Consider the following 24,173-nt stretch of genomic DNA (forward strand, 5'->3'; position numbering starts at 1 on the left):
CTCTGCATATATGTTACAGTTGTGTAGCTTGATCCTCTTGTGGGACTCCTAACAGTGGGAACAGGGCTGTCTCCAACTCCTTTACTGACTTTTGGGACCCTAGTCCTAATACTGATCACCTTTCCCAGCCTTAATACATGGGGAAGTGCTTAGTCTTACTGGAACTTGAAATGCCATGTTTTGTTGATACCCATGGAAGGGATGCCTTTCTCTAAACAGAAAGGGAGGATGCATAGATTGGGGTGTGGAAACAAAGAAGGGATGGGGAAAAGACTGTGAGGGAAGCATGGAGGGAAAAGTTTTGCAGGGATGTAAAATAAATAAATAAATAAATGTATTTTTAAAAGGATACTTTCTTATAGAATTAATTAAATTGCAGATGTCAGTTTGTTAAGTTTAAGTTAATATTAATAACAAATGCATTATGTGTTTCTTAATATGTTCAAGGTCTGTGAAATATAAACAAAACTGTTCATAATAATCACAAACCGCTTTGTTCATGATTGTCTTTTCATATTTTAGTTCTAAGGAAAACATATTGAATATGAGTAAATATATAGAGTAAAATGAGTTGTGCATAATGTAGGAAACAGATTTAAAACCTTTATTTTCACTACTAATACAAATTGACCTGAAAATTCTAAATAGAAACTATTATGCTAATGAACAGTGATTTAGTATTATATGGTATGACTTGTTCATTCCATTTTATGCTAATGATATGCTATGAGTTCTGGAGTTCCCTGTTTATGTCTATTGTGTAATTCCATGGGATAATAAAATTGAAGTAACAAGATTTGGAATCTATTTGAAGATAATTGTTTTGTTTCAGATTGTGTTATGAAAGAAGAAGCATCATAGTCAAGGCAAAATTAAGAATCCAAGTGCATTTATTTTAAAAAAAACTAGAAAGTAACACTGTTTCATTTCTTTAAACTATGTTTTCTAATTATTCAACCTAGCAGATGAATGTATAAATACATGTTGACCAAGGTTTCTGTCCTGCTCAATCCTGCAGCCATTCAGTCCCAAAGAAACTCAAAGAGATGCACATTATTCATAAACAGGTTGGCCTAGTAGCTTAGGCTTCTTATTAATTAATTCTTACATCTTACATTAACCTATTATTCTTGTCTGTGTTAGCCACGTGGCTTGGAAACTTTTTTGGCAAGGCAATCACATCTTGTGTCCTCTGCATCTGGGTGATGATTGCAGAATGAGACTTTCCTCTTCCCAGAATTCTCCCTTCTCTACTTCCTGCCTGGCCTCTGGCAAATGAGGATTTTATTAAAATACAATTGACAGGATACAGACCTTTGTCCCACAGTACTTCCTCCCTCACTTTTTTTTTTTTTTGTTTTAAAAACAAGAATTCTGAATCTAATCTCCTTTGGTTTTTCTCCTGACCATTATCTATAACAACTTATAACCAACATTCTAAGGAAAGGCAAACATTCATAATCCAATCTTTTTTGGGGGGAATGTGGGCATAGTTTTACAGACTACCTCCTGCTGTTTGGGGGCACTGATAATCTTATGGGGACCTAAAGAAAAATTAAGATTTTGTCAAGTCCTTCCTGAAAAATTATGCGAGGCTTGATCATCTCATCCAGCAGTCTTAAAACTGCCTTGGCTGCAGAACTCAGAGGAAACTCCAACAGATATCTTCTGAAATGTTGGATCACCTGGACCATCTGCTCTAATTGGAGATTCTTCAGGGGGTCTTCCTTGATCAGATATGATTTTTCTTAGCTCAGAATGAATCCACAGTCTTTAATTTCCTGTGGATACAAAACAAAACCTCTTCTCCAAAGTACTATATCTGTTGATTTAAATTTTGAAGTAAAGGCATTATATATACATGTGCATATATACATGTATGTATGAATGTATGTGTGTGTGTGTGTGTGTGTGTGTGTGTGTGTGTGTAGGATTAATCCAGTAGCATTTATAATCAAATATCTTTTAGCAGCTTTTGCTCCTTCCTCAGCCAGCAAACAACTTAAAGACAACACAATAGCATATAGTATCCAGACTCTCTGTGTAGTTTTCATCTTTATATGGCTTTATTTTAAACTCTATTTTTTTATTTTTAATTTTTGGCTTTTTGAGACAGGATTTCTCCGATATCTTTGGCTATCCTGGAACTCATTCTATAGACCAGGCTGTCCTTGAAATCACAAATATCTGCTTGCCTCTGACTCTCAAGTACTGGAATTAAAGGTGTGTGCCACCACACCTTGAACTCACAGATATCTGTCTGCCTCTGTTGTGCAAGTGTTAGGATCTGCTGTGTACCACAACATCCAACTACTCTCTTTGTTTCTTTTTTTATTTTAAAGACTTTATCCTTTTTTTTCTTTCCCAAGCCTGCACACACACACACACACACACACACACACATATATAAAACTGTAAACCATTTAGGGGCTTTCTTTCCGAATGTATCTTTACTCTATGTCTCTCTTTTTCTGACCACATGATCTTCAATTTGCTAAATGATATGGCTAGGATTAAAGCTCTGGCTCTGACAGCTGGATCCAACCCATTCCTTAGCTTTCTGAGAGCCTAACTTCATGACAGAGGTACTGGATGCAGCCATGTTTATTGCCACAACTCTATGGAGTTTCAAGGTCCCTTACACTACCAAGAAGCATGCTGCTGGCAATTCATAAACACCATTTAAGTGTTTGGTGGCATGGTCTATTAAAAAAGCTGCAAAGTTTCTTAGCTATGTCAAGAAGCCTCTCTTAAGTGAGATGTGCTTGCCTTTAGCAAAGAACAAATCTGAGAAAGTGCTGCTATCAAGAAGCCATGCTTAATGCTGTTAATGCTGTTATTTTGTGTCTAAAATTACTTCCCAAGCTTTCTCAGGTTTTCTGTGAATACATTTGTCCCCATATTGGGCACCATTTGTTAACCAAATTTTCAGTCCTACCTGATCCCACAGTCGTTCTTTCCCAAAGAAACATGCAGAGATCTACATTAATCATAAACTGGTTGGCCTAGTAGCCCAGGCTTCTTATTAGTTAATTCTTACATCTTATATTAATCCATTATTCTTGCCTGTGTTAACCATGTGGCTTGGTACCTTTTTCAGTGAGGCAGTCACATCTTGTGTCCTCTGCTTCTGGGTGATGATTGCAGACTGAGTCTTTTCCCAGAATTCTCCTGTTCTCATTGTCCTGCCTCTACTTCCTGCCTGGGTACCCTGCCTATACTTCCTGACTGGCTACTGGCCAATCAGCATTTTATTAAAATACAATTAACATGGTACAGACAATTGTCCCACAGCACTTTTACACATATGTGAATATAAGTATATACACCTTTTCAGAAAATAAACACTAAACTGAAGAAATAGTTTTAGATAGTCGCCTTACCATTCTTTCATAGTGCTTTTAGTGAAAATGTAACGTTAGTTTGACTTTTTACTTTCAGATTTAATTTCTGAAATTCTGCTACTTAAAACTGGCAAAAACTTCACTTCTCACTAAAGATAATTATTTTTATTTATGTAAATATATTTGTGTCTGTGTGTGGTAATGTGTATATCAATGAATGGGTCCAAGGAGAAGAGGAGACTACATCAGATCTCCTGTATCTGGAGTAGCTGGTGCTTACAAGTCTTTTGACAGGTGTGACCACATTCAGCTCCTCTATAAATACAGTAAATGTTCTTCTTAGCTGGAAGTCCATCTCTACATCCTTAAAATGTTTGAGTCATAACAATGAAATAATTATACAAAATTACATACATGTTAATTTTAATAAATAGTAATTTTCTCAGTTAGCTTCAATGCATGTATAGTAAGCAAATAGAAAAACCATAGTGGTAGATAATAGGATTAAATGTGCATGCTGTGTTAGTGTTTACAAAATTACAAGTACAGCATAATAATTCTAGCAAGACTTAAATATTAACTTAGGCACTTTTTAAAAATATATGATGTGATAGAGACCACTGTATGAAAACAATCAATAAAATGTGAGTTGTAGAGCCCTGTGGCAACTTGCACATCTATGGCAAAAACCCTTGTACGTAAAGCTCAGGGAAGAGGAGGCAGAAAAAAATTGTAAGAGACACAGAAGCAGAAGATTTACTGTGTTTGTGTCTCCTAGAAATGAGAGCAGCTAAATCCATGAAGTTTTAATATGCTTTAATATGACCTGAAAAGGGATAGTACCAGAAGACTTGCTAACACAGACAAGGGAAAGTTCACAAGGCCTCAAACACTAAAAATGCATGATCACAACTGAAAAATATTGAGAAGTAGAGAAAGTCTTCCCAGGAAAGTGCATGCCAGGTGTGATGGAATGCCAAATAGCTGGCCCTTAACATATATATGTGTGTGTGTGTGTGTGTGTGTGTGTGTGTGTGTGTGTGTGTGTGTGTGTTATATCATATATTGTTATAGTTATAATTTAACAGGCAGAACAGGTTGCATTTATATATTTACAAATATATGTTATATATATGCATGTAACTACATATGCAATGACAGTTAAAGTGAAAGAGGATATGGATTTAAAGGCGATATGGGTATTTGGGAGATTTTGGAAGGAGGAAGGGAGCACATAAAAAAGTGAAAAATGAACATTGCAAATTTTAAAGTAAGCTTAAGGAAAAACACCCGAATAGATAGCAGACTATTTCAGGGTTATATCTTACTATAAAATGGTATCTTTTGAAATTCACTATAAAATAGAACGGATGTGAGAGCAGAGGCAATGTTGAGCTGACAAGTAAGTATGGATCCACACTCAGGACTCTAAGGAGAGAAGATCTCTTTAATGTCTAGGGTCACGAGATTTGGTGGTAGAGTGGCATTTTGATTTTCTTGCATGCAAATAAATGAGTCAGAAGTGTGAAAGCTGAGAAAACACTGTCAGTGCAATTGATGCAATCAAAAGGCAAGCATTATTCATTTGCATATGCTGATCTCCATGTTTAGGACAAATGATTATTCAAAAATAAGTACTGCTCATGTATTCTGTGCAGATTTGCCCTTTATAGGATATGGTTGAGCCAAGAACTCCTAGGTGCTAAAGAAAACAAGTTAAAAACAAATTATATAGAATAACCTAGACTTCTATTTTCTTTTGATTTTAGTTTTACGTTTGTTTTATTCTAGATTCTTATATTGGACAAGCATTCTACTGCTCAGCTGAGTCATCAGGTTTGAACCACCAAAATGCCTCATTATGACTAAACTTGGCTGGAGATTGTCCAAAGGCTTTGCTTCCTGTTTAACTGCAAGCTGTAGGAGTTAATGAAATTATGTTCTCAGTGAATTTGGTTTTTTCCTTGTTAATCTGCAGTGAAACAGTCAGACAAAGCTAATAGATATTTTTAAGAACCATTCCTGTATATCCATGTTTTTTAGCAGCTTTTGGAATTTTCCCACATCTTTCTTCCTTCCCTGATACTTCCAGAATGCTTCCTTTCTGACATCTTGCTTCAGGTTGTTTTCCAAGTTATCATTCTTCAGTACTTCTCACACCTGATACGAGGATCCTTCTTCCCCAGTGATTTTTGATTTCAGTAGAAGTTCCCAAGATGTATATTTACAGATCCTTTATAGGTTATGGTGTTATGTAGTCAATGTCTCATTGTTCAGACAAGTGTAATTTTTACCCCCTTAATTATTTTACTTTCTTTTTTACATTTTGCTAGATTTATACATTTTATTTTGTGTAATCATTGTAACCGTTACATTTTTCTAAAACAGACTTCCTAATGGTGCAAAAAAACAATAATTTTATTCGACCTCTTGTACTCAGATATTGAGTCTTTGCCCATTCAACTGATTAATAAGAAAAGAGTGATACAAACTCCACTCACTCCAAATAGTTTTATTTGTATATAGGCCCTGATGAAATGGCATGAGGACCACAAAAGACAACATGTCTAAAATCTTACATGTCTCTTTAACCAAGGCTGGCATGTGGTCAAGACGGGGAAATCGTTTAGTCCTCTATGGTATGCACAATGTGGGTTGTACGTCCATGGGTAACTAACTGATAGAACAAAATTACTGTTTAGAAGCATTGTCGCAGCAGCACCTTGATGCCTATTCCCCTTCTTCTTCAAGATTTTAAAACTCTTCTGGGACCACAGATTCATAGTATGCAACAATTCTCAAATGTTCCTACTTTATTCTGTCCAGAAGCTCTGGAATGATCCTTTTCACATTTATCTCAGTTACCTCTAATTCAATACAATCAATATGCCAAAGTAACATTGTTTGGTGTAGCATATCATTAACCAGAAAATTCAGAGAAATAAAGTCCCTCAGAAAACTAGGTAGTAAAAATGTTCATAGTATACAGTCAGCAGAGAATTTCTTTAAATATTGTCTATTCATCAAAAAATTACATTGATTTAATAAATTAATCCCCTCTTTACTAATAGAAAAGATAAAAAACAGATGAATGATCTATATGTAATATATATATATATCAATGTATATGTATAATTAAGTGTATTATTAGGGTATATATACACTGCATGAGTATGTTTATATACCGTGTTTTCAGTATATCGCAAAAGTCTTCAGAGGATTAATTCACCATTAATCTCTTGCTTGGCAAAGGTAGGCACATCCCAGATTCTGTAGTTCCTTTCCTTCATTTGTACAATGTTCTCAGGACCGGGATGGTTCCAAAGAAATTTAGCCCCTAATTCTGGTCTCACAAACCACAGCAACTCACCACATTGACCAGTCAATTCATGGTTAAATGTGTGTAAAATAACCCAATAAAGCACTTTACTGCGTTCATGAGGGAAGTATTAGAATTAAAGTACAATTTAAGATCATGCCTTGGACCCTGAAGTTCCTCAGCAGTTCCCACCAATCAGCAGTTTCCTTGGTCCATTCTTGTCTTGAGAGCCATGGAGCACAATAGGAGCTAAATGACCTTGCTGAAGCAGTGGGCTGGTGGTAGCCCTGATGTGGAGGCTAAAGAATGAAATTGACAATGGAAAAGGAAGTAGAAGATGGGAAAACAATGAAAGGAAAGATAGCGGTGGAGAGAAGGGCTCAAGGATGACAGCACTGGGAATACATGCTATTTGCATGACAAAGGTTTCTGGAGCTTAGCAGTTGAATATCAATTGACAGCTTATTGTATAATTCTTTTATGCACCTTTTCAACAATTATTTATCCAGTGAAAGGTACTGGGCACTTTGCCAGGTGTAATGTTAAACAGAAGAAAAATAGTCCCTGCTGTCAAAGTCTTTTTACACGTTAGTGAGAAAGTTAGGTGTCAAGAGCCATGATAGGCCTGCGATTAGACTCTATTATGAGAAAAAACAACTTACCTTGGTATCACAGATGCTGGCAGAGTAGTTAAGGGCATAGCTCACAATGGAAGACTTTGACAACAAAAGCAACAGCTGGGGCCCAGCTCACAAGACTTAGTAAGGTTATATATGCAGAGTGGGTTTCTGCAAGCTCCACAGAGGAGCTTGTTTATAACTGGCACTAAATAAGGTTGCTAACTAAAGGTTAGTGCTTTAGTCTGAATGAATTGCCAAAAAAAATAATAACAACAACAAAAAACTCTAGATAACTATTATATAGTATTACACACTTGGACTAAAATTCAAGTTTATCTGAACTCTGCATGTGTTTCAACTGGTAAATGTGTTCACTATAGGCCTACGTGACTGCTGTCCTTATGGTAGGTACCATCTCCATTCTCCAATCTATTCATTCTGCAAGCATCCATTTAAGGGTTGTCTAGAATTAAGCTAGCTGAGGAATCTTGATCAAAGGTTGTGCTTAAATGCATTTTGATGGATAGCTGCCTTCTAATGCCAATGTGCATTTAATTAGTACCAAAATATATAATTTTAATTTTTAATAAGTGATTTAAAGAGATTGTGGAGTACTGTTAGAAAATGAACCTGAGCCCAGAATTATACCATAGGTCTATAATTACAGACACAGATCCCCAAATGAAAGACTGAACAGAATAAACAATACAAAACTGTCTCAAAAAAGCAAATACACACACATACACACACACATGCACCTACACACACACACAAAAAAAACAGGTTCTAGATTTATCCCAACATTCTGAAAAATTTTAAAGAAAATGAAGCTTCAGGAGTAGTTTCTTCTTGTTATCAGTTCTTAGCTAAATGTTAACATGTCTGTCATAGGAGCAGATGTCAGCTTCATTTATAACAGTAACACTTATGCAGATACAGTGCTACAACTGCAGGGTTTATTCAACTCAAAGACACCTTTCCTAGCAGAGCAACATTGAAGGCTTGTTCAGAGCTTCCTGCTCTTTAAACAGTCTTAAATAGTTTGCTACTATTTTTTTGGAATAAATTCTTTATTAATAATTGATGTAGTAGGTCCACATCACTGTGAAAAACTTATACAATGAAAATTTAAAGACACTGAAAAAATTGAAAAAGATACCCTACTCATAGATTACATAATTATTATTGTTAAAAGGGTCATCCTAGCAAAACAACCTATAAATTCAACACAATCTCCATCAAAATAGTTCATAACAGAAATATATCTGTAGATCGCCTTGGTGGGTCAGTTAGTCTAGGGGTTGTAGCCTGCCTGGCTGGTCAGTTATTCCAGGGTCCCGGAGAGGCGCTATCTGAAAGACATGGGCAGGAGAGAGGAAGGAGGCCAGGCAGAGTTCTTGTCAAAGCCTCTGTTTATTGGCGTCATGGTTACAGCTTATATAGCCCCTGGATGAGGAATTTGGGGATGAGATGGGGGGCAGAGGCATGGACAGGAAGGAATCTTGCAGGATGGTTCCAGCCGGTCGCGACGTCGTCGGGGTTACTATCGGTCAGGTCACAATTCCTCACTCAGGAAGTTGCAAGTTGACACACCTAGTTCTCTAGATAGTTGGAATGTGGGGCGGGTTCCGCTAACAGATAGCTCTCAAGATAGTTGGGTGTCAGATAGGCTCTGCCGACAAACAGTTCTAAATACCATTGGGGTGTGACAAAACAGTTCTAAATACCGTTGGAGTGTGGGGCTCTCTGCAAACTCCCAGGGCAATGGTCCCTGCAATAATTTTGGGGGGAAATGGCTTCTGACATATATCCAATTTACAAATGAAATACGTATTATTTTACTGTCAATTTCATATAGTCAAATGACTCTTTCATAACATGTTTATTTCAATTTTTTAAAAATTTTATCTATAGACAACCTATACATGATATTTTTTCTTTTTTTATTTTTTATTGAAAATTTCCACCTCCTCCCACTTTCCTCCCCTCCCCCATCCCCTTTCCCCTATTTTTCACAGTATGGGAAACTGTGAACTGCTACTTTCTCTAAGGAAAATCATGCCTTGATTACTAACAGAGAACATTGTAAACTCCATCTCTCTTTTGGGTTTTGCATTTGAGTATGGGTGCTGGAGATGAACCAGGAACTGTGGTTAGTTCCAATGTGAGTTATTACTTACAAGCTCTAAAATGTCATCAACTGCTGTGTTTAGAAATAATGAGCACACAAATTTCTATTCTCATTTTACATGTTTGTGACAAGATGAATATATTTTAAATACAAGCCAACACAATTTAAATGGCCTAATTAGTACATCAGACACATAGCAATGAGATCTACAGTTTGGTTTGATTTGTTCATTATGTTAATTTCTATTTTGTTTTGTTTTGTTGTTTGAGACAGGGTTTCTCTGTAGTTTTAGAGCCTGTCCTGGACCTAGCTCTTGTAGACTAGACTGGCCTCCAATTCACAGAGATTCCCTCTGCCTCTGCCTCCTGAGTGCTGGGATTAAAGGCATGTGTCACTACTGCCTGGCTAGTTTCTATTTTTTTTTAATAATGCAAATGGCATAAATGCCAATGAACCATGGTGCTCCATTTTCTAAGGCCCTTTAGGTCTTGACTAACTAAATCAAATGTCTATGTGGTTGTATATTTTACTAACAAATTATTCTTATTTTTATATTTCTTTCCCAAATCAAAACTCACTGTCTAAAGAAGGAAGAATTAGAAACATTGGAATTCATCTATCTAGGAATAGCATAAAGGAAACTACCTGTAACTAAAATAACATCTCCTCATTTATTAGGAACTATATAAAGACTACTAATACTGATTCTTGATCCTGGATTTTAATATACTTTAACTTTTAGAATACTTGTGAAGCAATGGTTGAGTACAATTAGAAATTTATCATTGGAAAGAAAATATTGGATCTTCTTTATTTATTATTATTATTATTATTATTATTATTATTTATTACTTTGCTTTTCCATATTCAACTGTTATGCAATTGGGCAAGACATTATTCACTTTTGTTCCTTATTTTTATGCTGATATGCATGAGTGCCATTGTTGTGTTTGCAGATTAATTCATTACTCTATTTCTCTCACAGATGCTCAGTGGCTCCTATTGAAGCTTGTGACACCACCCTTGTCTTATTTCTCCTTCCTTGTGTCTGTTTATTTAAGATTCTTTTTTTGCTAGTGGTTATTGTTTGTCTTATTTTTCCTTCTTTGTGTCTGTTTATTTAAGGTTTTTTTTTTTGTGGTTATTGTTTCTGGACACATCTCTAATAGTGTGATTTTGCTTATTTTCTAAAGTGTTCCCCTACTGCAGTGTATTATTTTGTAGAACTCCATTAATATAATTACATCCATTAATCCATTTCTATTATAATTATAGCACTGGAAAAGTTGTGCTCTCAGGCAGAAGCTTGGTATGTAGCGAAAGAAGAGCAGTCGGTTCTGTAGACCAGGCATGGAATCAGGTGGATACTACAAGGACCTGTGTATTAAAGAAACTCAGAGTATTTGCTACTCTATATCAAATTCGCAATTAACTCAGTTGGAAATAGAGACATCCTCATTTTCAGGGATAGCTGGCATCTTAGCCAATTTCATTTACTACCATTTGCATTTTGTATGGGTGCCTTTGATTCACACAGGACTCATTGTTGTACATTATACAAATCTACCCAAGACAATCTAAAGAAGCTAGAAAATCCATCTCTAGTTGCAAATGAGACAGGTAGAGTGGTCACTGTGGTTTCCATCCATGCACAGCAGGTTTTGCCTTCTTGCTCTCAGGCAGCTCAGCCTACTGGAAGCCAGGCATGTTGACCCCTCTTTTCCTTGTGGCTTTCTTTAAGAGTGCTTTGACAAGTAAGTTCTCGGGTGGATGTTGCGCGTTGACCTACACAGTTCTCAGCTGACAGTTCTAGAAGGAGGGGTAGAGAGAAGACACAATATCCATGTCTGCCAGCAGGGTTAAAGAGGTACAATTAATATGCATCTCTTTACGAACTGCTTCAGTTGATTTAGGTCTAAGGCACAGAAATCAGAATATTGGAGAGAGAGGTTGCTTACTCGGTGATGGAACAAGGGCTTAAACTATGCTATGATATGCAATCAACACCAGCCTCCCCCCCCACAAAAAAAAAAGCTATTTTATTTTTTGTTTTAGAAACAAAATATTGGCCTAACTAAAACAAATTGGAAAATATGAAACTTCAATTTGAGGCCAAATGCATCTCATACTACTCTTTCAGACAATTTCCAAATCAGTATGAAGCCATTCCAAACAACTTAGGAAGACACCAGCTCTGTAGGACAGAAAACAGAATCTCTACTTCTTTGGCTAAATGCTACTGCCTAGCTTCTGGGACAGTAAGGTACATTATACACACAGAAAAGTGACCAAAGTTCAAACTGGAGTTTTGAATTTGGTCTTAAGCATACCCTTTCTCGACCGTTGTGACTTGGAGACTATCTGAAACTGAAACGTCCCAGAGAAGGAAGTTCTATTTTCTCCAGGGATATGTGCCTTTAAGTATTTCTTGCTTGTCCATAGTATCAAGAGGAGAGAGTAATATGATTATTAATCGGAGTGTTAGCCTCATCCAAGGACATGTAGTTTCACAAATTCATGCAACCAGACATGAACACACAGCACCCTCATTTGTGTCTTTCACTTTTTCTCTTCTCAGCAAATGAATGATGAACATTTACTTGGGCTTATGTATTTGAATGATTGTTCTGGTATAAATATAGAAAACTGGAACAAAAATAATTAAGGAAAGAAGAGGTCAAGAATTTAAAAAGGAGCAAACAAGTGGTTGTGGGAATGTTTGGAGATAGGGAAAGGAAGGAAAAAATTAACTATAATTTCAAAATGTAATAATGAATAAAAAATAACTAGATATAACTTTTAAAAAATTTATCATGAGAGTTGATGCTGAATACATTGGTGAATCTCTGTCAGATGCCAGACCATCTTGAACCTCTGACATATTTAATATTATTTCAACAAACAATCATGACAAAGTGACTCTTTCAAAGCACAGCACAATACTACTGATATGCAGATCAAAAACACATGATTTAAAATCAACCATGTTACAATATCTTATTGAAGTGACTAATTTGTAATGAGCATACAATTAAAATCTTTCTCTCAAAATCATTTAATGACCTTTAAATTTAAAAATTTTCACTGGTCACTAGCTAATTCTGTATTGTTGCTGTCCTGTCAGTGAACTCATTGGTTTCTATGTTTATTTTTGAGATTATAATTTATATGCAACATTTCTCCCTTCTTTTCCCCCTTCATAGTTCTCCCATATATAACCTTCTACTCTCCTTCAAAATCATGGTCTCTTTTCATCACTAATTTTAATTGTGTGTATGTGTGTATGTCCACGCGTGCATATCTATTTCTAAGAATAACATATTGAGTCAATATAATGCTTCCTGTGTGTGTGTGTATTTTCAAGGCTGACTATTTGGCACTGGACAACCAGTTGGTATGCTCCTCCCTGGTAAAGGCCTCCTCTTAGATACCAAACTTTGCTCCGTTGCTTATACTTCTTTGTGTTGACTTAAGACCTTGTGGGCATTTTCTCATCCAGTTTGGCATTCAACCTTGTTCAATTCATTTTTGAGTAGTCATGTTGCTAAGATTTTAAGGGTATAACTTTTGGTATTCTTAGAAGATAAAATATCACCAGCATGCTAACTACTTCATCCTCTGACTCTCCTGCCCCATCTTCCAAAGTGATTCCCGAACCTTGGGTGTGGGACTATTTTGCATTCTTTTCTTTTTATGTTTTTATTTTATATGTGTTCGTGTTTTGCCTTCATGTGTGTCTGTGAGGATATTGGAATCTCAGGAGTTGGCGACAGACACAAGCTGCCACGTGTGTGTTGGGAATTGAGCCTAGTTCCTCTGGAAAAGCAGTCAGTGCTCTTAACCAATGACCCATCTCTCCAGCCCCATGTTTTGCATTCTTTCATTATTAGCAAAATGAACTTCCCATGAGTTTGAAATGAAGAGTAAAGATACAATCATTACTACACTTAGATTTGTTTTCTGATATCTCAGAATGTGTAGACATGTTGTCAATAGTTTTCCTTGTTTATTGAAGATTAGAAATACAAATAAACTGTCCAAAATACATAGACAAGTAAAGTCTTGTGGATACTCCTGTCATTCCTGGTACTTCAAAGACTGAAGACATAATCTCATAAATTCCAAATTTGCCTGGGCTACTGATTGAATTCAAGATCTCCCTGCTCTATATAATGACACTCTATCTCCAATTCAGGAGTAAAAATGGGCTTGGAATAAAGCTCAATGATAGAATACCGTGAAACCATAGGTTCAATCCTTAGTACTAAAAAATGCATAGGTGATAATCTTACATTTCTATAGGTGTATTCATCTCTAGGAAAAAAGATTAATATATTTGGAGGCCCAAACTAATGTTTTAATGAGAAACTTATTGAATATATTTTCTTTAGTTTCTCATTCAACAATGTTCAATGATGAGTGATCATGACTATGAAAATATACATCAATACAGTCACTACCAGCCAGTTCCATAGTTTATAGTTATTAACCAACTCTGAATTGACTATTAAAATGTGATTGAGCTGCTAGTACTGGAGCAATGCTGAGTGTAATAGTTTGAGTATACACCCCCCCACACACATATGTATATTCATTATCCATTTATTTGTTGATGAATAACTAGGTAGATTCCAGTTTCTTCCTATAATGAATAAAGCAAAAAACAATCATGGGAGAACAAATATATCTTTATATCTAGTAAGGTAAAAAGTTCTTTGGGTAAATGTTGAAGAGTATAATAGAAGGCTCATATGGTAGTCCTATTCTTAACATTTTGCAAATACTCCAGATTGATTTTCACAATGACTATATTACTGTAGTAGGCTCCCTCTCTCATCATCTCCTCTTATATCCACTATAAAGATAGATAGATGGATATAGAGATAGATGGTAGATAGATGATAGATACATAGATAGATAGATAGATAGATAGATAGATAGATAGATAGATGATACATAGATAGATGTGTGTGTATTTTATAAGCTATATCTCATCAAGAAAGTATAACATCCAATGTAAAACTCCGTAGCTTCATCATGGCTATTTAAATGTGCACAGGGTCACTGATAGAGTCATTGGGTCTCACTAATTTCATTAGGAATTTTTTTCTTTGTTAGTTTTTATAATATATTTTATTAAGCAGTGATTGAACATAACACATTACTACTTTTGTAACATAAATTTTAATGCAGAATACATTGTAAATTTTAAAACTTAGAATGTAATTGTTTAAAATGAGACAAATAAGTCAAAACAAATCTGTTGAAATTCTCTAAAAACATCACTGTGTAACATATTAAGACTAAAATATATTTAATCTACTCAACTTGTATAATCATTGAGTCTTTTTAATTTTTAAATATTAATGTATTTCAATTATGAAGGAATAACTAACACTCAAGTTCCACGCTCTTAATTAGATAGATGCTGAATCAGTGACATACAATTTCAGAATACTTAGTTCAGGGTAGAGAGAAGACAGATGGGTAAAGGGATAAAGTGCAATGATAGCGTGAGGTCCAGCACTCTGATCCTCAGCCCCCACATAAAAAAGCTGGATTTACTAGCATGCCTCTGTATTCTCAGGGCTTGAGATGGAGAAAGGTGTAACTCGGGAACTCAGTAAAGAACTCCTGTTCTATTGGGAAGTATTAAAACAATCTCTGGGTTTTACATTTGTCCATAAAGACTGTTACAGCCTTAAACAAGCAAACACTTAGAACACAAGCACATGCATGTGCATGAGTGCGCGCACACACACACACACACACACACACACACACACACAGAGATTAAATAATCCAGATCTTTCTCCAGTTCCCCTACTGCTGGTTTCATTTCCTTTTCACTATTGTTATCTCCTATATTTTTTATAATACCAAATAATAAGAATAATATTGACATAAAGTTATGATATAATTTAATCTTATAGCTCTCTCTATTTATAGCATTCTATAAAAGAAATTTGAAGAACAAACTGTAAGTAGTGGAATTCTATGAATTTTTTAATCACAGATCTAGATAATCCTGAAGTAAGTCTCTAAGCAAAGTCTATTTTGACGCACCCCAACCCAGTTCAGAGTTTTGCCAGGATAAAACCTGTCTTCCTGCTTGCATTTCTGACAATGCTATTAACCTCTAAACTTTAAAACAATATTTTTCCCTAGCCTTGCCTGAATTCAGCATATAAACCAACCCCAAGGATGACAAGGTGATGTAATGAGTGTCTTCAAGATAATTTCAGTAATGACTGGAAAACACATGGCCTGCAGTTTGTCATGTTTATGACTGACAATGAGAAAATTAGAATGTGGTTTCTAGCTTTACTCTCAAGTGGAAAGAGAATGTAAAACGAATGTCAGCAAGAGTCTGAAATTTGGTGTCATTGAGGGAAATTTTATTTGCAAACATACCACTTTCAAATGCCTACTAAGTCAGATTGTTTCAAAACTGATCAATATTTTAAAGATACTGAAGGACACTTAGAAATTAGCAAGCCACTAAGGAATTTTCCAAATGTGTTCATGAATAGATTCTTGAAACTATTTAAGTAAATGAAGAAAAAATGAAGTTCCATGTGTCTGTTGAAGTTTGACAAGTAATTATTAGACTTGTGCATTTGAGGAGGATGCTGTGCTCATGAGCAGGACAGCAGAGGACTGTTCTCTCAGCAAAACCTCATTATAGCTGAAAGATGACTCCTTGGAGGTGAAGGTGAGCATAGACCCACAAAGACAAATAGTGTGACTAGGCATTCGGGGACAAGATTTGGAAAAGAGGAAGACTGAAATGATGAATTAGAGTCTGATTGAACAGCTAGCTCTAAAGAAGTGAATAATGAGTAGATTTTCATATATAAAGGTGGTTTCTGGTAGAGGCCTACTGGCTTTACTTTTTCCTATCTTCTTTCCTATACCTTGTCAAACTTTCTGGACAAAAACACAAAAAGCATGATCATCTTATTGATTGTGACTAGTAGGTAAATTGCATAGCAATTACACTAAGTGTTCAATTTTTAGGGTATTCAGAGAATTTTTTTAAAAATCAGCTGAGGGATATATCTGGCAAAACAAAACAGAACAACAATGGAGAAACGATTGATGTCACACACAGCAGAAAGGAAAGATATGTATTTACAAGAAGGAAATGAGCAGGTCTGTTAAATCTTATTGTGATTAGAGAATAATTTGGAATTAGCTTGGATTTGTAATTTACATTGTAAAGAAAATATTAATTGGAGCATACTGAAAAATGGAGGAAAATGTGAAAATTATAATATTAAACACAGATTTTGTAATTAAGATTTTTTAGCCAGATTTTACAGTTGGCTCACAGTAAGGAAGTGGATGGCCTAGTCAATTGTGGTTTATGTTTGATATGTCCCAATCTATAGGCAGAATGAAGAATCACCAGAAGGAGTTACTGCAAAGAATGTTTATTTTCCAGCAGCTAATGGATAGAAAATGAACTTGATTCCACAAGCTATAAGTCCATTTATATTTATGTTCAAAGATGTTACATGATGATTTGGGTCAGGAGTTGTATCCACAGGGAACCCTGAATGTACATTCGACTTCTGGGTGCTTCTCATATATTATTTTCAGCTGTAACACCAGGTTACACATAAAACGTGAAAAATGAAAGCTGGGTATCTGAGCTCTATTTGAAAAGAAAATATAAGCACCATCTTCATGGCAGGCAATTCTTGAAACTATTTCCTGCTTCTACCAGAAAAGACTGAGAAAATAAAAGTTTTGATGGAGTTGCATTTTAAATACCCATTAGTTTGCACTGAGACATGGACTATTTAAAAACCAAGAGGCAGACCATGGTTCACCAGATTTCAAAGGGCAAGCAGCAGAAGTCTGTCTCAGTCCAAGTATAAACAAAGTTGTAAAAGAAAATATTTAAGAGGAGATATTTACCCTACACTTTGGCTATCCAACTAGTGAAGCAACATAAATCTCATGCTAGGAAGTAAATGCTTAAAAATTTTGGTATGATCCAGGGGAGAAACTTGTATCTGAGGAATATATTTCATACAGTTATGCCAACTTGTTAAGTTCCTTTGCAAGGCAAACTGGAGTGGATGTGTTGTGTTTCAACAGCAGGTTAAATCACACCTTGACCAGTGCTGTGGAGTTTTTAAGTACATCTTGTTTTCTCTTTAACCGAAGCCTATGTCAATATCTAGAAACAGACTTGTGGGTCACTGTACCACTCACTTGTTTTTCTTCCTGATGTGGCTGTTTATCACTTCTTCTTGTCTCCTTCATTGGCATATTGGAGATGGTAGCTGAGGCTGAATTGTTAGGTCCTGTAGAGCCTAAACTAAGATCTAGTACTTTTGGTTCAGCAGGAGGAGTATCAGAGCTTTGTTTCTGCTGCTGTGGTGAAACACTCAGAAAAAAAAAAAGAACAAAACAAACACACTGAAGAGTAGTTGAAAGTGGGAAATAATCAAGCTGAGGACTAAAATCAATAAACTAGAAAATCAATGAGTCAAGAACTAATAAAAAATGTTTTGGTTCCTTGAGAAAATAACACGCACAAAAGCTTATCCAAACTAACTAAAAGGAAGAGGGAGAATATCAAAATTAACAAAATCAGAAACAAAAAAGTGAGGTACTCTTTAAAAGTCTCCTACCCCCCAAATTAGTCCTGGGCCAGATGGTTGTAGTATAGAATTTTACTAGACTTTTAAAGAAGAGCTAATACCAATGTGTCTCAAATTGTTTCAGAAGATAAAATAAAGGAATATTTCCAAATTCTTTTTGTGAGGGAAAAGTCTTCCTAATATACAAACCACACAAAAACTTCAAAAGAAAGAGAATTACAGACCAATTTCTCGCATTACCATAGATAAAAAAATTTCAAAAATGCAAACAGAATCCAAGAGTACATCAAAAATATCATTCCCATGATCAAGTAGGCCTCATTCCAGAGATGCGGGGGTAATTCAACATACAAAAATGTGCCAATGTAATCCACATATACACAAACTGAAAGAAAAGAAAACTCATGATCATTTCACCAGATGCTGAAAAATCCTTTGACAAAATCCAGCATCCTATCACGACAAAAGTCATGGAGAGATCAGGAATACAATGGGCATATCTAAACATAATAAATGTAGTATATATCATGCTGATGCCCAGTATCAAATTAAAAGGAGAAAGACTTAAAGCAGTTCCACTAAAATTAGAGTCAAGGCAAGACTATATGTCCATTCTATTCAATATAGTATTTGAAGTTTTATCTAGAGCAATGAGACAGCTTGAAATCAAAGAGAATAAAGCCAGAAAGGATTAAGTCAAAGCATCACTATTTGCAGATGCTATCATAATATACTTAAGCAACACCAAAAATTCTACCAGAGAATTCCTATAACGGATAAATACCTTTATCAAAGGATTGCATACAAAGGGATAGATGAGCTGAGAAAGAAATCAAGGCAAAACAATATTCACAATAGCCATAATTAATATCTTGGAATAACTAGAACCCTGTAATGAAAGACCTGTATAGCATGAACTTCAAGTTATTGAAGAAAGAAATTGGAGGAGTTATCAGAATATACAAAGGTCTACCATGCTCTTAGATAATTAAGTAAAAAGTGTCAGCTTACCAAAAGCAATCTACAGATTCAATGCAATACCTATAAAAATTCTATCACATTTCTTTACAAGCCCAAAAAGAAAAATACTCAACTTCACATGGAAAAACAGAAGTCGCAGTATAGCTAAGACAGTCCTCTCTAATGAATAAAGAACATCTGGAGGTATCACCATCCCTGATTTCAAGTTCTACAGATCAATAGTAATAAAAACCACATGGTATTGGCATAAAACCTGACACGTTGACCAATGAAATCAAATCCAAGTCCTAGAAGTAAATTCACATAAAGGAATGGAAACTCATGAAACTGAAAATCTTCTATAAAAAGGACAAAATAACAGTTCACATTGTGAGAAAATATCCTCATCAGACCCACATCTGACATAGAGCTAATACATAAAATATGTAAAGACCTCAAAAAACTAGACATCAAAAAAAAGACAATTTTTAAACTGGGGGGACACATTTAAACAGAAAATTTCCAGCAGAGGATTTCTCAAACAGAGGTATCTTGAATGGCTGAAAATCACTTAAAATATGCTCACCGTCCTTAGCCATCAAGGAAATGTAAATCAAAAGGGCACTGAGACTCCATCTTACACCTGTCAGAATGACAAAGGTCAAAACCACAGTGGTAGCTTATGTTGGAAAGGATGTGGAGCAAGGTGGACAATTCTCCACTGATGGTGTAAGTGCAAACTTGCACAGTCTCTTTAGAAATCATTTGGGCAGATTCTGAGAAAATTGAAAATCAATCTACCATAAGATCGGGCTATACCACTTTTGGGCATATAATGAAAAGACACTCTACCATACAACAAGGACACTTGTACAACTATATTCATAGCAGCTTTATACTCCTCTGTTCTTTGTTCTCAGTCAAGGACAGATGCACATGTAAGTAACACACACATACACACATACACACACGTACACCCTTTCATTACATTACCCTGAGAAAATCAAAGCAGATGAGTATTTTAACTAATTCAAAAATGTAAGGACCGATTAAGCAAAAGAACATACTTGGTAAAATAAAACAACATTCTTAATAATATTATGCTGTATTGCATAATAAATGAGAAAGATGTATTCATTGAATTCCTTTTATATATGAATTAAAGTAATATTAATCACTAGTTACACACTTTTTACCATTAATACTATTATTTCATATGATTATAAATTTTGATTTTGTATATAATGGATATTGATAAAAAGTCAGTCGAGGTTATTATAACATAGAAATTTATACGGAAATATAATATAGTGAGTTACATTCTACAGATCAATAGCAAGTAAGGATATATACAAAGGGCCAAATATAAGATGGCCAAAACCTGTTCTAGAAGAACTGGCTGGAGCATGGTAGAGGTGACCTCTCTTTATTACTGGAGTGGCATTACCCTCAGAAAATGGTGTGAATCCAGGAAGAGATTGTTGGAAGGCTATAAACTGGTATATAAATTGAGATATTCATGTTCTCTATACTGAACAGTCTCTGTGTCATGTAGAAAAAAACTTCAGCACAATTTATTCTAACTTACTTTTTCTCATGAGTTACCTTATAGCTCCCAAATCATTACACATAATTTGGCACATCACCATAAGCTATCCAAATATGATCGATTAAATCCTAGCAATTTCTATCAAAACTTGAAGGTTATGATTAAATTTCAAACTAGTATTATGAAGATGTAATTATTCAAATTATAATTCCTAGGATAAGAGGAATCATTTTGCAATGAATGTAAGGTGAAGTCATCATTTTTATGTGTGGACACTATGTGGTAGAAATGCCAAGTAAATGAAGATTTTAGACAATTTCTTTCTTTTCTGACTTTGAGACCTTGTTTACCCTTTGAAATGAGCATTTAAGTCTGCAAAGATGAGAAACACATAAAATATTCAAATTTAATTTTATTTAACTTTTTAAAGTGCATGACTATTTCTCACTGATTATCAAACCATGAGTTCAGGTGTCTAATGTCCTCATACCCTGTGTCATAACAAAAGTTACATTTTCTAAATTCTCCTGTGGATGGAACTTCTGTACAGTTACAGTCGAGTCTCCAAGAAGCATTCTTCATGTTGCATAGAAGAAGGTAAGAAGGTTGAAGCTTCCCAACAGACTGCAAGTAAGAAAAGAAGTAGAAAGATGCCCAGAGTCCTAGGTCCTTTGCTACTTCATAGAGATAAATCACTAAGTCAACCCTTAGATAACATCTGGTGAATGGCTACATAACAGCAGTCACCAAAGTTGCTGTATTAAAATTTCATAAATAGAATAACCCAGACACCAGAATTTTACTTTTCACGTCCCTAGAGCAGTGATAAACCATTGAGTCACTTTGAGATCCAGTGTCTCAGGAGGTTCTCCAACAGGTTTCCAATGAGTCTATCACCATGTTCTCATGTGAGGGAAAAGCCATTGTGTCTTTTGTTTTGTTTTTAACTTCATTTTTGAGGTTATAATATAATTACAATAGTTGCTCATTGAATTTCTTCTCTTCAAGGCTCCCATTATATCCCTCCCTGCTGTCATTCAGATTGATGATCTCTTTTTTCACTAATTATTTGTGTGAACGTATGTTCCTAAATAGAGGCATTCCTGCCCATATCTAATGATACTTGTAAGTATATATGCATGAATGACCATTTGGAAATAGAAAATCAATTAGTGTGAATTTCCCTGAGTCACACCATTTCTCCCTCTGCTATTTCTAAATTGCCTATGTCCTTTGAATAGTGTTGAGACCTCTAAAAATTTTCCTTCAACTTTGATATGTTCACTAGTTTTATCCTTGTTCAGTATACATTTATGCAGTCATATTGGTAAGATTTTATGTGAATAGCTTCTGATATTACTAGGAGATAAAATTCTACATTTGATTGCCTGATCATCTGGCTCTTAAAATCTTTCCGTCTCCTCTATTGCAATTTTTTCCTGAGCCCTAATTACACAGTGTTTTGTAGATGTATCAGTTGGGACTGGTGTACTGGCTAGTTTTATCATGAGTTATTTGAAATGAGAGAACATCAGTTGAGAAAATACCTTCATAAAACCCAGCTATAAAGCATTATCAATTATTGATTGATGGTGGCCCATTGTGGGTGTTGTTATCCATGAGCTGGTGGTCCTGGATTCCATAAAAACAGGTTCAGCAAGCCATGAGGAACAAGTCAGTAAGCATCACCTCTCTATGTCTTCTGCATGAGCTCTTATCTCCAGGTTCTTGCCCTTTTCCTGACTTCTTTTGATAATGAAGACTAATAAGGCAGCCTAAACCAAATAAACTCTTTCCTTTTCATGTTGCTTTGATCAACATTTGATCAACCATTGCTGCTGTTTCATCACAGCAATGGAAGACATAACTAACTAAGACCAAATGAGTTCTACAAAAATAGCCTAACAAAAAACCCAATTCTGAACATAAAAATCTTTTAAGTTATTGGCTACAACTGCCCAAGAATTCCCCAAACATATATATTATTGTTTTCCCCCTTGACTAATCTCAGATGTATAAGGTAAATTGCTCTTGTTAAAGACACCATGCACTTCACAAGTAGGGGTCAATGACCCCCATGGTAGTCCTGACCTGAATGTCCACCTCCTGGGGACTAGCTTTCCTGGTACAAGACAGTACTATGCAAGCTTCCAAATATTTAGTGAGGAATACTATTCACCTAAAGAATCTTTAGGCCCACATAAACGAGCATCATGATACAATAACCCTACGGGAGCGGTTGTGAAACACATACCTTTGTAGTAACCAACAGCTGTCTCATTGGATTTAATATCCACTCAACAAGAGGGAAATCATGCCCCATACTGTAAGCTTAGCAAAATGCCAAGAGTTAGTGATATTGGGGAGAATCTGAAACCACTAATATATTAACCAGCATAATCCCTAACAATAATCTGTAGACATTTGTCCTTATACCCACAGATAACTATAATCTTCACCCTTCATCAAGGTAACTTTGAAAAAGACGGAGACCATCAAAATACAGGAGTTATTTTGTGACCTTTAATGAGGCTACTAAAAATGTGCTCTACTACCTATACACCAATTAGTTTTCTAAGACCATACCCTCAAAATGATGACATTGGGAATTAATTGCAATCATAGGAATTAGTGGAAATTGTAAGCACTCATCAAAAAAAGACTCTACAATTATTATGGCCATATCAGCAAAGACTCCACAGTTATTAAAGCCACATCAGCAAAGCAGTATGCTAACTTATTTTATTACTTAATACAGGACTCAGAAATCTCTTTAGTAAAATTCTCTTTAGTAAATTTCTTTAGTGTGTTTGTTTTAAGATTTATTTATTATGTACACAATGTTCTTCCTGTATGTATGTACACCTTCGTTCTCCATGCCAGAAGAGGACACCAGACCTTATTAGAGACAGTTATGAGCCATCTTGTGATGCCTGGGAATTAAACTCAGAACCTCTGAAAGAGCAACCAGTGCGCTTAAACTCTGAGCCATCTCTCCATCCCCCAAAATTATGTGTTTTGTAAGACATTATAATATTTCTTATAATTGTATTGCTATGAGAATGTTTTAATAGTAGTAGAAACAGATTTCTGGCTTCATTTAGCAGGGGAAACAAAGGCACACTGGATGCACATTGGAAGTATCAAGACTGGTACTCAAAATTTCTTTAAATCATCCAAAATAAGATTTCTACTTCCAATAATTTCAAAGCCTGTTTTATCTACAAACTGGGAAGATTTTTTTTTGTTCTCAGTTTGATGCTGAAATAATAAGAATAAAATTCAGAATGTGGTAGAAAAGAACTGGGGATTATTAGCTGTCCAATTTGCGATGAGATAAATATGAATTAAGGTAAGAGTGGAGATAGTGCATGGAAAAAGCAGCAAGCCTGGTTTGTGAACTCCTTGGGATGTTTCATTTTCTCATCCTAACACTTTGCACCTTCCATCTTCCTCTTCACAAACCATAGAATGATTTATTTCTGGGGTGACACAGGGTTTGGAGGTAACTGTGCTGAGGACATATAGCTACATCAATGTCATGCATGGAACAGTCACATGATCTTCTCATCCTCTGTGCAGCCCACACATACCTCATACTTGTGTGACTTTAGGACCAGGATAGTTGCTGG

This window comes from Microtus ochrogaster, unplaced genomic scaffold, assembly GCF_000317375.1.
Source record: "Microtus ochrogaster isolate Prairie Vole_2 unplaced genomic scaffold, MicOch1.0 UNK9, whole genome shotgun sequence".
NCBI lineage: Eukaryota > Metazoa > Chordata > Mammalia > Rodentia > Cricetidae > Microtus > Microtus ochrogaster.